We start from the raw sequence: 15,301 nt of genomic DNA on the forward strand, positions 1-15,301 counted from the left end.
GTATATTTAGCTTGTGCATTAAGTATGAATTTTATTTTTAGATTTCAGCTTTTCATTTCCATTTTTTTCTGAGAGAAATAAGGACACATAAAAACCATACTAAGGAATTAAAAGTGATATTGAAAAATGAATTTAATCAAGTGGTATTTTGGGATAAAGGGATGCCAAAAGATTTTGCTTGATTGGCTTTAAAAAACCTTAAATTCATGTCAGCCATACTGATGAGTTCTTAAACTTTTCACATTTTGGTTTCTAGAAAATCTTCAAATATAATTCTACAAGAGACATCTCCCCATAATTCCATTTTAGCAAAAACTGCAGTGAAAAAACGTGAAAATTCCCTAGTCTAGCTTCTTGAAGTCTCTATTTTTTGTCCAAAATCAAGTACATAACCTAATTCTGATGTACCTGGATTTAATTTAAAAGAAGAAAACAAACAGAGATTTAACCTCCTGCATCTTAAGTGTCAAGAAAGCTCTAACAAACAATTCAATAGTGAGAACAAAACATCCTGCTTTGTTCCAGCTGTTGCTATGATTCATGAGAGGGTAAGAAAAGTAAAGTTTTAGAAGCCTGAGAAAGAGGTCTTTAAATTATCTGCAATAATGAACATACCAAAATTAGATATAATACAAAGAATTAATTGCCCACAATCACATTTTATATCATTTTGATTAATTTTTGCACTGATCACACACTTTTTTTAGATACAAAACAAATTTGAATTAGAAAATACCATTCTATTACTCTGAAATAGGGCTGTTAAAGCAAAATGAGATCCTTCTAACCTATTGGACAGAAAAAATTTTAAAGACTTCCCTCCCCTTTGTGAGGGTGTCATCTCGGTTGTAGGAAAGAAAGAGGAATTGAGAGCCCACAAAATCCCAATTACAGCTTCCTTTTCATGTTCTTTGGAAAGAAGAAAAGAGAATAACATAATTGTTGGGAAACAAAGGAAATATATGATGTCACATTCCACCAGATCCTGGGGGAGGGGGGGCGGGAATGTTTGAACTAACACCTTCAGGAAAAGGTTAGAACCCTGCATCACACTACTCACATATTTTCTGAAAAGCTTGTGAGTGTGCCAAAATCTATTCTAGCTGTTTATTTGGGTATACAGTAAAAATGGCAGCCTGCCAGTCCCAATTGTAATATTTAATCTTCCTAATCTGGATATGTTCCTGTCTATGATACCTTTAAAATATCAACCCTTTTCAAGGTATTTGATCGATCATTTAAATATTCGAATGGGTTGGTGATTCTTACTAAAGCTAGACCATAAACAAACTGCAGAATAGGGTTGTGGATATTATAGAAGCACACTTTTCTTCACAATGGGCAGAGAATTCCAACATTTCATGTTTTCAAAGGATTCAAGAGATCATATATTTGCATTCCCAAAGGAAACTGAAACCTCCAGATGTCATGTTTTGCTTCAACTACCCAGATTATTTGTGGTAGGGCCAAGATTAGAACCTAGGTTGACATTTTTGCTTCCTTCCTATTTCACTTTACTTTACTATGTTAACAGTTATTACAAAGTCTGTTGTGCAGAACATTGGCCCTGGATGCTTCTCTTTGAACAAAAAACAGATTAATTACTCAACGAGTTTGGGGGCTACCATTTACAAGAGCTCCGTCTTGGGGATAGACAGTGTAGTACCAAAGAATTTAAAAAATCCTGTTGAAACCAGGGCTGTTAACTGCTAATTTCTCCTAGAATCAGCATTGTTCTAAGCATACAATGAGGACTGCTGCTGCAGTGCTTCATGCTGGTAAGCAGAGTTTGAGACATTTCTGATGATTTAACAAGCTTTGAGGATCAGACTCCATAAAACACAGCACACAATCTTCAGTGTTTGGTCCAAACTATTCAAAAAGGTGAAAGGATAGGAAAATATACCTAAAAGATGTGGCAGATGTGAAACGAGCCAAATTTCCTTATGCTGCAGACAGCAGATAGTTGCTACTGCATTTTTTATTTGGCATTCCCAACTAGTCATAATCTACCAGCAATGAAATAGGTAGTGCCTTGCAATTTTTTCTGAGATGTGAATTTGTCATTCATTCTCCGAGACCCATTCACGGGAATGGGTTACCGTAATAGTACATGGGCCCTTTGAACCTCCTAGCTCCTGCAATTCCATATGACTCTGCTGCTCTCCCCTTATAGTAGATTCAGAAACAGTGATTAAGGCTAGCAGTGGTTACCAGGTTTTCTTTGTAAAGGCATAGCACCGAATGAGGTAATGCACTGGTAGCTAAAGATGTGGTGGTCCCAAAGGTCTTGCGTCAACTGGAACAAAAAAATACTTCCTCGGAAACAAAAGTAATAACCTATGCTGATAAAATGTACTCCAAACAGAATAGATTGAGAACTGAAAAGAAAAACCATTTGTCTCAATAGTTGTGACTCTCCTTGATTAAACCAATACTGTATCAAATCTCATAAAGCCAATTACCAATAATTAAAGGTCCCAAATCCAGTAAAATCCAAAGTCCCTTTTCCTATCATGAATGGAAACATGCCAAATGTTTATGGGTATAAACTTGGGATGGAGAAACATTATTATATCACTAATAGTATTATCAAGGTCTTAAAATTTGCTTTTTGGACCCCATCAGACAAGGTCTTGTAGGTTAATAACAGAGATTAATGGGTTTGAGGAGTAGATAAGATGATTAACCAGACTTATTATAGCTTTGGAGAAACAAGCAGAGGTGTGATAGGAATCGAGAATGAAATGCATGACCTTGTTTCCAGAGAGTACACCTATTTCCATTTAGGATGAACTAATTGTGGAGTATTTTCATTTGAACCCTGGCAGCCTGTTTACAGCATTTTATACAAGGTTATTTTTCTTTATTTTACTGCTTACAATGTGGGAATAATTCAACTGGACATGCTCCTCAGCACCCATAATGAAAACAAAAGTACTTCCCCACGGAGGTTACATGTCTCGGATCAGGTGGTGCGATGGAGATGTCCCTATTTTTTACAAAAGCCAACCTCTGCTTTGCAAATCTCTGTTCACTAGAGGAATGTTTCCAGAAATACTGGCATTTCAGAATCTGTACCCTTAAAATGCACCGTATAATACACCCCATATTAATTTTGTGGATTTTATTGTTATTACACCCATTTTAAAACCAGGAGCCTGAACTAAGGATATCTTTCTTTCCATTTCTCTGTTTGAGGGGAGAGGGAAGTTCCTGAAATTAAAACAAAACACCCATCAATTTTAGAAATGAGCGTTAAGTGAACAGAATTGGTTGTGACAGGTGTCTCTTAGCAAGACGGTTTCTGTAGCTGATTTCTGAAGGACTTCAGCTTTAACTGAATAATGCTGAAGTCTGAGTGCATTTGTTAATTCAACTGGCTTTCTAGCATTTTTTGCTTAGGAAGATCACAGTCAGAATTAGGACATATTTAGCTAGAAGATACATGCATCAATCAGTTTTAGGTACATTAAAAACATTTCATTCAAAATTAAGCAATATTAACAGTCAAGCAAATTAACGTTACTCCTGATAAGTCTGAGGATCCATTTTTGAAATAAAGATCATTCACAACCATTATCACCAAAGATGTTGCGTCATAGAAATCCCTATTGTTTGATTCAGGCAACCCAACACTTCACATTATAAAAATGTCCAAGTTAAGATCCATGTTGGGAAAGCATAGGGAGCATCTTAAAATCTGGAGACAAAGTTTGAAGGTTTGTATTCTTCCTCTAAGTGAACCTGGCGGTGGGATCACTAAATCTGTACAGGCTTCAGTTTCCTCATCTTTAAAAAGTGGTACTGAACTAAATAACAGCAATATTGATCACGACCATCTGCCTAACTCTTCCCAATAATCTTGTGAGTTGTATTATGAAAGTCATTTAAAAAATAACCTCTGAGTGGTCTAATGGCTTGTTCTTGCTGGAACAGGTAGTTTGTGGTGATCAAAAATTTGATCTTCCTTCCTTCATTATTAAATGCATAATATGTTTATGACATTCTGTTAGCTCTGGTGACATGGAGTTTACCTTCTAGCAGGGAAGACATATTAATTAAGGAATTGAATCCAATTTCATTTGAATTTTATAATTAAACAAAAAAGTATTAAAAGCAATAGTACAAGAAGACAAACAACTCAATTAAAAAAATGGGTAAAGGATGTAAATAGATACTTCTCCAAAGATATACAAATGGCCAATGAGCACATGAAAAGATGCTCAGTATCATTAACGATTAGGAAACTGCAAATCAAACCACCTATTAGTATGGCTATTACTAAAAACGAAAACAAAACAGAAGAGAAAATAACAAGTGTTGGTGAGGATGTGGAGAAATTGGAACTCTCATGCATTGCTGGTGGGAATTTAAAATGTTGCAGCACCGTGGAAAACAGTTTGGTAGTTCCACAAAAAACTTAAGCATATAACTACTGTGTGACCCAGAAATTCTACTTTTAGATATATACCCCCCAAAACTGAGAACAGAGATTCAACTAGATAGTTATATATCATTGTTCATAGCAGCATTAGTTACAATAGTCAACATGCAGAAATAGCCCCAAGTGTCCATCAACAAATAAATGGCTAAACAAAATGCAGTACATATATACCATGGAATATTATTCAGCCGTAAAAAAGGAACGAAGTTTCGATAAATGCTATAAAATGGATGAACCTTGAAAACATTATGCTAAGTAAAATAAGTGAGTTACATAAGGACACATATTCTATTATTTTACTTATATAAAATGCTTAGAATAAGCAAATTCACAGAGACTTAAGTAGATTAGAGGTTACCTGGGGCTGAGGCAAATGGGGAATAGGAATTATTGCCTAATAGTATGGAGTTTCTGCTTTGGGTGATAAATAATCTTTTGTGATAGATGGTGGTGGTGATTGTATAACCATGTAATTGTAATTAATGTCACAGAGTTACACATTTAAAATGATTAAAATGCAAAGTTTATGTTATATACATGTTACACTGGAACACAAAGGGAGAAAAAAATTAACCTATCTATACAAGAACTTGAAAAAGTAACAAATAGTACATGTTACTTCTGCAAAGTGGTGAAGGCAGATACTGATTATTACCAATTATTACCAAATATTTATCTATTTCATCTATAGTTTCTGCATCAAAAATAAGATAATTTTCCTTGTAACAGAAAATAATCAAGAAAATGTGCTAGTGATGGATAGCAGGAGAAGGCAGCTCACTGGTCATTCCCTGAGCTGCTTTTACTTAAGGTAGATAGGTCTATGATAGATATCAAACTCGTCCTCCAAAGGTATTCGATAAATCCAAGCGATACTGACAGAAAGCAGTGGTTTCCCTGGTCTTAAGACTTGGTTGGTTTGCTTGGCATGTTAAACAGAAAGTTCTCAAGCAGAACATCTCACAGTGAGCTTGTCAGCTGGGGGTCCAAGTCACAGAGAGCACATCTGCTTACTTAGGCCTTTACTTTGCCATGCTTGACCAGTTCCACTAACAGTAGCAGAACTGGTCAAGTTCTGAGGGTGGCTGTGAAGTGACTATCCCTGTAGATCTTTCAGAAAAATATGGCAAGCATCTGTAATAAACAACTGGGTCATTTACCTGATGGAAGGCAGCAAGCTCTGGACATATATTATGGCTGGATGTCTCTCTCTCCTCAGCTCACTTAGTCTTACAACTAGTCCCTTTAGCTGGGCCCCAGATATTGAAGAGGGAACCTGGCCCAGGTGAGGCCATAGAGTTTAGAAGAGAAGAATCTGATAAAATTAGGTTTGAATTCTTGCTTGGCTAATTACGAACTCTGTGACCCCGACAAATTACTTCCTGTGACTTAACTTTGTGTTTTCATTTTTAAAAGCGGATAATGATTTTTTTCCTGAATATTAAAAGAGATTATACTGTAAGTTGTTTTACCTGGTGTCTGACAAATTCTAAGCATTAAATGGCAACTGCTGCTATTAGTATCATTATCATTAGTATTATTTCCATCTTCTCAAAGAAAGAAGATCCTTCACTTGGAAACTCTACCAAATGACTGGAAACTATAAGCATTTCTCTAGTCCCATGTAGAATCAGAATCAATGGTTGGGTTCAGAATGAAAACTTTACTTTTTATCTTGCAAACACACATATTAGTTGGGGCGCTCCAGAGAAACAGAACAGACAGTACACATACCTATACACACACATCTGTGTGTGTAAATATTGAGTGATGTATGCACAAATATTATAGGAATTGGCTCATGTGACCTCAGGGACTGGAAAGTCTGGCTTTTATAAGGGAAGCTGTGAGTTGGGAGCACTGATGAAAGTTTCAATGAATTCCCCAAGAGAAGCTGGCTGGCTGCCTGAGGAAGACAGAAATTCTTATGACTGTTTGAAATCATCATTTCTCCCCTTAAGACCTTTGTTAATTGGGTGAGATCTCTATCATTGCTGAAGGCAATCCCCTTTCTTGATTGTAAATGTAATCAGCCACAGATGCAATCAATTACTTAATGATTTAAATCCTCAAAATACCCATATTCACCATCAGGCCAGGGCTTGCTTGACTAAACAACTGGATGCCATAACCTGGCCAAGTTGACACATGAACTTTTCCCTTTTTTCCTCTGACTTTTACATTGTTCTCTGGGATTCCTCTATTTTCCATCAGAAGGAAACTCCTCCTGATTTAAGTCCACTTTAGAGCCAGGTCAGGGCTAAAACTTCTCAGGCAATTTAAGAATGATGATGGTGTAATAATCATTGCTAAAGACTATTCCACATCTTACATGTGTCATACCTCTTAATCCTTGCAACTGCCCCATGGGTTAGGCATTATTGTTATTATCATTTTAAAGATGAGGAAGCAGATTCAGAGTAAATGATCCACCCAGAGTCACACAGCTAATAAAAGGAGCCAAGATTTAATCCTAGGTAGGGTGGTTCTAGAGACCTGGCTTTTAATTATCATGACTCATTTGAGATGAATCAGACAAATTCCTAAGGGCTCTTGAGTGAATATCACTAAAAATAAACTGATGCAGCATCCCACATGGTGAAGACCCACCTATGTTTAGGGGAAATCCTTAAAGACATGAAGAAAATAAATGTGGAAGACAGAATGAGAGCAACCCCAACCCCTTCTTTTCACATCTCTCATAATATAGATATCCTGAACTTTGTACTGACCAATGTCTTTAAGTGCTGTTTCTTTAAGGAAAAGTTTCTTGGCATTCTTAAAGCAAATACAGAAGTACTGTTTTCCTGTCTGGCCCTAAGGATGCTAGCTGCTGCCTGGCTGGCTGGAGGCATGGGTGGTTCTAAATAAAAGCTCTTTGGATATTGAGCTTAATAGTGTTTCCATTTAAGAATTGGCACTAATGACTTTTTTTTCTTCCTTTGGGGGTGCATAGTCCGGGAATCGAACCCGGGTCTCCTGCATGGAAGGCAAGCATTCTACCACTGAACCACCCGTGCACCTGCTAATGATTATCTTTTAGAAGCACTGAGGATGAATACTTTATAATTTGACCTTTAGAATAGCAGTTTTATATGGGATTACAATTTAATTGGAAAAGAATTTTAAAAGACCTAGTGTATTCTCTAAAAGACTGTGGAGAATAATTAGCCAAATAATGATGTTTTAAAAATTTCCATCACAATAGATTTCTTTCATATATTATTTTCAAAAGTTTGATAGATTTTGAACATCTTAATTCAATAAGAATGTTGTAGCTAGGCAGATGTGTCATATGAGGGATCAATTATTTATATCTCCAAATTCCACTTTATTATGATCTTATGAGCTAATGAATATTCCATCAGCTTGTATTCCACTGGGTTAAATAATCCCAAATTTCATCACAACAGTGAAATGAGTAGGTGCCTGTGATATGGAAGACCACATCGTACAAAAGACCATTTCAGAAATTCATTTCCCCCAAGGACTCACTTACTTCCCCGTTCCCAAACACTGACTTGAATTTCTGCAATTTGGCCCTAAGATCAAATTTAGAATCTAGGCAGAGTTTGAAAGAGAGAAATATGATCTACTTTCTAACCAATTATTTTCCCTGCTAGTGATGTGACATTCATTAGGGATGTTGGCAAGTGGCCTGGGGAAGAAGGAATCTCACCTCAATCCCCCCCAAGGTGGAAAACAGTACAGATGCCAAGAATGTTTAGAAGTAGAAATAAATGAGATCAAGAGAGATCACCATCAACAGACATCTAGATGCTGGAAGGGATGAAAAACAAAAAACAAACCTCTGGAGTAAGGAGTTCGGAGGAAGAGTGGGGGGTCATGCTAGCTTTCTGTACTGAGTGCTGCCTCAGCAGTTGCAAGAAAAGTCTTCTGTGCCTTACTGAGAATCCAGCTCTCTCTCTCCCCCATTGCGGTATCTGGGAAGAGAGGCACACCAGTTTGTAAATTGTTGTGGGATGGAAGACAGGCTCAGGAGGGGAGAGCAGAACTCGTACATTAGTTCTACAACAAGTTGAGGGCCATCAGGCCAACATCAAGCATAGTAAGAGCCTAACATTGCTGTTGAATAAGAATGAATGATTTATGCTCCAGCAGGTCCATCCTTACACCATCATTGCAGAAAAATTATAAAATATCCATAAAATGAAGTTTTCGTGAGTACTTCTAATGAACTCTAACCAGTATTTTAACTACAATCACACATTTTTTATTGGGTCTAATTTAAATGTTCAATGCTAGAGTTCAAGTTCCTTTTATAACAATAAGCAAAAGTATTGTTGATAATGAGTAAGTATTAATAAATATAATGTTTCCAATTAATTTGAATTAAAATTTTGAAATAGCAATTGTATTAGTAGCATCTAATGTTAATTTAGAAATGGCATTGTGTTATGTGTAAAGCACAGATTCCGGAGTCAGGTTAGCAGTGTTCAAATCCTGGTTCTAGCACTTACTGTGTGATGATGGGGAAAATATTTAACTTCTCTGTGCTTCTATTTCCTTATCTATCCTGATAAGTTTGTGATTGGATTAAGAGAGTTAATACTTGCAAACGCCTAGAATTGTGCTGTCATACAGTAAGTGCTCAATGTACATTAGCTGCTTCTGTAATGATGATAATGATGAGGATAATATGATAGTTGTTTTGTTATTACATTTTCCCTATGGCAGCTGTGATGAGTACATTCTAGGCATTAGTTTACCTAATGCCCTTATAAAGCACTTGCTATAGCATCCCAATTGTATAGATGAGTACATCAGACTTGGGAAAGTTAACTTGCTTGAGGTTCAATAATTGGTAAGTAACAATCCAATTTGAACTCAGGGAATCTGATTCCAGAACCTGCAACTCATTTATTACCCAATTCTGCTGTCTCTATGTTATCTCATAAAGAGTGGAGCTATTAATCAATGTCTTTCATAGCAATAATTCCTATATATAACAACCTCTATTTTACCCCTCAAAAGGTAAAATAATTCTCATCATAATCCTTTTTAAATAACCCTTTTCATAATTTACATAAAAATAAAGCATTTGATTCCCAAAATATCTTTTTCTTATTCCTTTTCACTATCAAGGTCAAACAGTACACTGCTTCATATCACGTCTGTTATACCAATTTCTGACACATTTTTTGCATCCATGAGTGCCCACAAAAAAGTTGAAGTAAAAAATACAATAATTTGAGTGGATTACTGAGGTCACTCACTGCATTTAAGGTTAGTGTTTCATTTTTGGCCTGAAGGCCAACACCAGAGTTTACTCTCTTGGAAAAGCTGCCCTTGCTGATTTGTGATGGTTCTCACTGTATAATTCAACTGCACTTCACAACAATGTATCTAATAATTTTTAAATACAGGAAACTGTAGGCAAAAGAACATTTTTGCTTGTGGTCAAGTGACTCTGAGCTCCAGTAGGACCTATCTTTTCTTCCAGAACATGACTATGACTCTTTAAAAAGAGATGAGATGTTTTTTTGCATGGGCAGTGCCTGCCCATGCAAAAAAAAAGAAAGAAAAAAGAAAAAGAGATCAGATGCATTTCAGTAATTTCCAATACTATTTTTTTTTTTTATTTCAGGCAAACAGGAAGAGATATTGAGGGGTGGGACTCACTACCTATCCTACAGATTTGAACTCAAAATTCACCTCATCAGCAGAAGGCACCACGTGGGATAATATATACTTTGCAGTGCAATCCTGCTGTCCAAGAGGCCCTCCTGGTCAGCCATCGCCAACTCTGTTCTAGTTCTTGTCTATCGCAAAACCAGTTGTGCTATCATCATGGAAGGAACATCGTCTTGAATGAATGATCTTCTTATGTGTTCTCTTGTTATTCATTTGGCTTTCAGCCAACAAAGCACTATGATAGCAGGGAACTTGTTTGTCTTATACATTAGCTGTACAATTTTGAGAACATAGATCTCCCTAAATATTTGTGGAATGGATGGACATATCCACCTCTGTGAATGGACAGATGACCACGTAGAATACAGGAGTATGGGGTGATCAAGGACAAGTAATCTAAGCTATGAGGGCTGATCCAAACAGGAGCTACTCAAGTTTAACCACCCAAAGACTCAAAAAGAAGGGACTCGTTATATAAAAATCTTCCCTTCGTTCACGCCAGCACTCACGTCATACCTATAGAAGAAGGGGTACTAGCATTTATTAAATGCCTACTATGAGCCATGACATTTAACTTTTAAAACCACCTGGTGAGGTAAGTCCCATTATTCATCTTTTACAGAAGGGAAAGTGAAGCTCAGAGAGGTTAGATAAGTTGCTTGGAGTGAGACAACTGTCAAAAGGCAGGCAGAGCTGGGCTTTGATCCAGAGACCTCTGCCACCCCAACCCTGCTTTTTCCAGCTCATCATGGAGCTCTCAGGCTACTTCTTGTCTGGTTAATTGCTATTCTATTAACTGCTAGATGTCTTCTGAGTTCTAGTCCTTTTTCCCATGACATCATTTTAGTTTTGACAAGTGTATCGTTATGATTCTGTCTGAAATGGGTTATTTTCATTAGTTCACACATATTAATGTTATATTACACCCAGAAAGGATCTTAGAAATGATCCAGTTATCCAACTGCTCTCATTTTACAGATAAGGAGAATGAAGTACAGAGAGGTTACAGCTCTGCCTGAGGTTACACCCTTACTTATGCATAAGGACCACAGAAGGCAGCAGGATTTGAACATTTTTTCTTTTCTGAGGGTCTAGGCAGACTGGTTAAATCATAACCCACTTCTTAAGTCTGCATCAACTATCATATACCTTTGAAAAATGGCATCTATGAAATGGCCCTTCATATCCAGCATGGGAACTTCCAATGGGCACAAAATCATAAGTACATCAAATTTGAATCAAAGCATTTACACATCAGCTTTGCCAAGGGCAAAGCTGGGCCTGCCATGCAGACCTCTTAATTCCCAGCTTGATGTTCTTTCAGTTCTAATGTACGGCACTCACTGTGTTATTTCTTTTTTTTTCCCTCAGACCACAGTTTTGGTTTTTCAGTTGTCACGGTGGATACTGAGCTGAGTTTGAGTAGCATTTCTACCACTTTTTAGCTGTACGACTTTGGGTAAAGACCTCACCCTCTCTGATGTTCAGTTCCTCATCTGAAAAATGGGGCTAATTTTATTTTCCCCATAATGTTGTATGTGAAAGCATCAATAAGCTAACAGTGGTAGGAGATTCAGGCCAAGATGGGTCTTGCCTATCCAGCACAGTGATTAAATTGTTCTCAAAAACTGAATGCTTATAGCATTCCTTATAGGAAGAGCATACACATTCCAGGCTGGGATGTTTCACATCTCTCTTTATTGGGCTTCTATCTTTCTGCATCACCTGTTCATGCTACCTTCCTGGTCTCCACATGCACCTGAGATTTGAACCTCTAAAGAGGACAATAAAAAATGTTGTTTGTTATTATACTAATTCTCTAAATGTCCACAAGTAACTACTTGCACAGGCAATGAGATAAATATAATTAAAAAGCATGACCTAAAATTCGAAATCATAATACAATAGCCCATTTCATGACAATATTCATTCAGGAAACCAGTCAGGGTTATGGTTAATAAAAGAGTATATTGACCTTTCCAGGGGAATTATGCCTGGCACCTTTATTAAAAATATTGTGAAATGAAAAAGAAGCAAGAAAGTTATGGGGTTCAACCACCTAGCGGACAGATTTATCACAAACATTCATTAAATGTCAACCTGGTGGATTAGGAACAGCAGCAATTAGCCGGCGGTGATCAAACGATATTTCAAAATGCCAAGAACAGATTTTTTTTTAAGTGACAAATGTTCTCTAGTCTTGAGTTCAAATGCTGTTTTATAGCATGGAGGACACGAGATTTGTTTGAATTTTCCTAAGCACTGGAAACATTTGAACACTCCAATATTGATATTTTGAAGTAATTATAGAGCAGTTTAAAAGTTTAAGAAAGTTTTAAAAGCCTGGATCTTGCTGAGAAAAATTACAGATGCCTTCTAATGACTCACTTGGGTTCCTATCTCACCCCTTATTCCTTCTGATCCCTGGAGTGCCACCGTAACCTCAGAGACATACATCTGGAGAACAGGGGAGGGGAGACCAGCGTGAGAAACACAAATACAAATAGGGGGTAAGTTTGGGGGAGGTCAGGAAACCCTGATAACTACACTGTGACAACAACACTCTGCTGTCAGCTGTGACCTTTTTCAAGTCGCCTCCCTTCTGGGACCTCAGCCGTCCTCAGCATGACCTTTGATAGCTGAGGGAATGGATGCATCAGGCTCGGGCACTCTACAGAAACACAAAACTGATTTCAGGTTACTTTTCAATCCTAAGACTATGATCTCTCCCTCGAAAGCAATTCATAAACATCAACTTTCTTTTCCTCACCACAGGGCTCTCAGATACAGGCCTTCTTTTTCTTTTCTTTATTATGCATTAAAGAGCAGAGAGATAAAGAAAAGTAGTAGCTTATCCTGTAAGCCACAGGGAATGAGGACTAAAAAGGTTTTCAACGTGAAGTGTTATTGGCTTTTGGTCCCCAAACTGAATCCGGACACCTGGTCTCCTGTCTGCCCAGTGGTGTATCATAATTCCTGGAGCAACAGCCAGAATTTTCTGGGACTTAAGTTAATTCTTTGTTAGTAAGGGAGGCAGTCCCTTTTATAAACTGCCCATTCTTCACTATTTAACAAAACGAAACAAAACACCCACACTATAAGAAGGTAGAAAACAGTAATGGGTATGTATTTCCAACTCTTTACTGCCACTGGGAAACCATTTAGTAAATAGATGCTCCATGGAATGCAGATTAAGGGGGTAATGCAATATTCCCAGGTGACGTGCTCACCTCACTCACACATACACCCTTACGGTATAGTTCAGATCTTATTCACACTGTAGTATTATTGCTTGCTCTTTTCCCCATTTTTTTTTTTGTAAAGTTTTTTATATTTGATCTTTGTTAATGATGATAAATGTAAAAGGTGGCAGGGTATTTCTTCATATTTTCAAAAGGAGGAGAGAAGAATTATAGAAGAATAAAGAATATAAATGATAACTACTGAATTCAGCAAGTTTGAACTTGCTAGAATTAAGATTAAAAGCCCCTTTAATCCTTGTTTAGGTTTCTGGCAGATTTTCTATTTCTATCAGCCTTCTGGTATATTGGCTTCTTCCTTTTCATCTGATGGTAGGCAGCCCATGTATATTTCTTTTTCTTTCTCCCTTTCCTACTCATTTGAGATTCTGGCAGGATCTTATCTAATTTCCTCCTTGCTTTTCCAGCGTTCCTAGCACAGTGTCTTGCATATAAGTTGATGTTTACAGATCAAAATATATGACTTACCCTGGGACTGGAATTGTGAGAGATAATTACAATCAGCAAAGAAGTCACACTGCGTAAAAGTTATAATGATGGGATTCCAAAGATTATTTAATTCTGTATGACAGACAGATTCACAGCTTTCCCTCTCAGGAGATGAAAATATATTATTATATATATGAAAGTGACATTTTTCTACTCATGCAAGCATGGAAATGTTTGGGCATGTGTATGTATGGGGACACAGCAAAAACTACAGACCTGCTTCCTATGGGATCAGAAACAAATATGAAACAGGTATGATGCATATGACATATAGAAGTGGTGAAAGCACAAGCCCCACTTGGGGGAAGTCAAAGTCAGAGATCAGTTGCCTGATCTACAATTTTAAGAAATGTTTGAAATCCAGATTATTTTCTGGAGAAACTACTGTTTTTCTCCTCAGTAGAGTCCTTTATTCTTTTGTGGAATCCCAAATATAAGACATATAAATGAGAAGATACATCAAATACATTGGGTTTGGACATCCAGAACCCTTTGGAGATTATAAAGGTGAATTCTTTGGTGGTGGTGGTGGGGTGCATGGAAGGGCTTAATTTCACAGAGGCTAACGGTCATAAATGATCTCCTTCACTGGACAGCCCAACTGTATTAACATGCACTAAATATATAAAACCAGAAAAGACACTAAGTGTGGGAACATGGTGCCTGATAGAGCTGATCTGAAAATATTTAAACTCATTCTGTAGCAACATTTGGCCTTCAATGTAGATTGTGAAGCAATTACTTCCAGCTAATCCTCATATACAATACTGTTGGTTCAGAATGTGAGGGGTATATACACTCAGATGTCTTCTCTTCAGCTACATGTCACCCATTATAGTTGGTGGGATTGGGGCTTAAGACCCCTCCCCTTTATTTAATGCTTTCATCAGTGAGTGTTTAATCTTGAATAATGTGCAAATAAAGGAATAAGTGAATGAGTTTCACACGTCACTATGTAATTTTGGTATGACCTATAGAGAGTTAACACTGTGTTAATTGAAGGAATATATTCCTAATCTATCCTATCAGTCACTGCTTTTATGAAAAACTTTAAAAAATATCCTGAGAATTTCAAATTTTAAAAATGCCTAATTTTAGGCATTAACAATAACAGGTAACCATCACAATTTATCATGTGGCAATATATTATCCTATTTATTCCTTGTATACTGCTGTAAAAGGTCTCTATTACCACCTCCATTTTGCATAAGGCAGCCCTGAGGTTCTGAGGAAATTAAACATTTACTCAAGTCAGCCGCATGCAGGAAGTGGAAGTTCTAGCATGTGAGCTCAAACCACTCTCATTCTGAATCTATTCTTTTTTGATGTCCCTTTGCATCCAACATATAGATTCAAAAAACAGTAAAATTGATTTCTAATTAATCAGAAAAGGGAACCATTACATGCTTGTCAAAACCTCAAGTCATTTCAACATGCTAATGTCAATAAA

The 15,301-nt window shown here is 37.0% G+C and overlaps 1 protein-coding gene and 1 non-coding gene across 2 annotated transcripts in view; both read right to left on the reverse strand.

Annotated features, from left to right (window-relative positions):
- CNTN4 (contactin 4) overlaps nucleotides 1–15,301 on the reverse strand; it is an 831,113-nt gene that overhangs the window by 286,902 nt on the left and 528,910 nt on the right. The gene's annotated exons all lie outside the window — the stretch shown is intronic.
- TRNAG-UCC (transfer RNA glycine (anticodon UCC)) lies at nucleotides 7,397–7,467 on the reverse strand. The gene has a single exon. It is a non-coding gene; the product is annotated as a tRNA-Gly (tRNA).

The sequence above is a fragment of the Tamandua tetradactyla genome, chromosome 15 (assembly GCF_023851605.1).
Source record: "Tamandua tetradactyla isolate mTamTet1 chromosome 15, mTamTet1.pri, whole genome shotgun sequence".
Classification (NCBI taxonomy): domain Eukaryota; kingdom Metazoa; phylum Chordata; class Mammalia; order Pilosa; family Myrmecophagidae; genus Tamandua; species Tamandua tetradactyla.